The sequence below is a fragment of the Ovis canadensis genome, chromosome 15 (assembly GCF_042477335.2).
Source record: "Ovis canadensis isolate MfBH-ARS-UI-01 breed Bighorn chromosome 15, ARS-UI_OviCan_v2, whole genome shotgun sequence".
Taxonomy (NCBI): Eukaryota; Metazoa; Chordata; class Mammalia; order Artiodactyla; family Bovidae; genus Ovis; species Ovis canadensis.
The window spans coordinates 91126076-91127958 of NC_091259.1; positions in this window are offsets into that span (position 1 = coordinate 91126076).

Here is a 1883-nt window from a genome sequence, read left to right on the forward strand (position 1 = left end):
CAGCCTAGGTTTCCCCCTCCTGGTGGGCTGGGCCCCAGGGCCTGCCCCAGAGCCCCTGGCCCTAGGACAGTGGTCGGGGTGGGCAGGGGCAGCGGGCGGGTTGGTGGGGGGACCAGGGGTCATTCCAAGTGACCTCGTGCACACACGCCTAGTCAGGGGGCCCCTTGGACCGAAGGGGACTCGCAGGAGGCCTGACAGGGTCTCGCACCCTTGCAAGTGCACGGGAAATGCCTCCTGTGCGCTTCCTCGGACAGTCCAGGCGGTCTCCTGGGTGCAGAGCCGGAGGGCAGAGCCGGTGCTCGGCCACGGTCCAGGGCTGGCCGGCCCCACACGGGGTGAGGTGTGGCCTCAGCTGCGCTGGCCCTGCTGGTCAGCGTCACGGGGGCGCAGTGCTCAGAGCCTGTCCTGGATGGGGGGAGGGGAACACGCTGCCTGAACTCAGAGACCGGGAAGGGTGGCCAAAGGTCACGCTCCACCTGTGTCAGAATCCGCGGGCTCCAGACCTTTGCACCTCCAGCTCACGGAGGGCGGGCTCAGGCCTCCCTGTCCCCCGGTCAGTGGCTCTCCTGCAGGAACCTGGGCCGTGAACGCATCTGGATGACGAGGCTGGGGCCTCTGCTCTGCATCCCCGTTTGATGAGCCTGTGATCCTCACCGGCTGCAGCCACCCAGTGGGAGGATGACCGGTTTGGGAAACAGGGGCCCTTCACCAGGTCTCAGGGGTGCTCGCCAGGGTCTGGACCTGTCTCCACTGCGGGCACCCAGCCCGGCCATGTGGACCCTGTTTGTTCTCATGGCCGGCACCACCATCCCCCAGCTGCGTGGAGTCCCATGAGGCCAGGAGGCTCCTGCCAGGTTTGAGGTGAGGGGACAGAGAGCCCTCCCCTCCCACACCGGGGACATCGCCTGTGCCAGACTGCAGGCTGTTCCCATGGGTCCATCATCTCATGAGCAGAAAATGGTGAAGGTCTCATGGAAGCCCTCCACCGTGAACACACAGAACAGGAAGGGCTGGAGACAGCCCCGGGTTGCCTCCAGCCTGTCCCAGCATCCAGCGAGTGGAGGGGTCACCATCTGAGGTGGATGGACCGAGGCCTCCTGGTTCACACACCCTGTCCTGACTCACACACTGTGTTCAGAGCCTGAATCACGAGGAAGTGATGGTCTAAACGTACAGCCCCTCTCCTTTAACCAAAGACGAGTACATTCTCCCGACTGCAGCCCAAGGTCCCAGCACGCTCACAAGTGCACATGACCCGCCTGGAACCAGCACACACACCCTTGTTGGGGGCCGGTGGGGCACGGCCTGGGGACCAGCATGTCACAGATCCAGAGTCGCCTCCTGGCTGAGGTGTGTCGTGTCCCTTGAAAGATGCGCCTCCTCTGTCACTCCCGACCCCGATGAGGTCCAGCCACCCTTCCAGAGAAGCGATCTGTGACGGGCTTTCCCACAGGAGCCCTTGCTCTGCCCCCGCGCGTTTGTTTCTACTATGGCTGAAATACGTATTTATGACGTCCTCTCGCTTCTGAGCGGGAAAAATGAGGGTCGCCGCAGCCAGGTGCCCCAGGGCCCTGCACGCGAGGGCAGGGACACCCTGATCTGAGTGTGACATGACAGGGTGCGGGGAAGGGAAGTGGTGTGTGAGATGGGCCCGCGCGGAAGGCAGACATGCATGGGGGCTGGCAGCCAAAACTTGTCTCCCACACGGCCTCTCTTCTTCCGGAGGTGTCCTGCCTCCCGTTGCCGTTTAGCCAGCATCGCCGAACAGGAGACATTCAGTCAGACACCTGGGGCTTCCCGGGTGGCTCAGCCTGCAGCGCAGGAGAGGCAGGGCCAACCCCTGGGTCGGGAAGATCCTCTGAAGAAGGAAATGGCAGCCCACT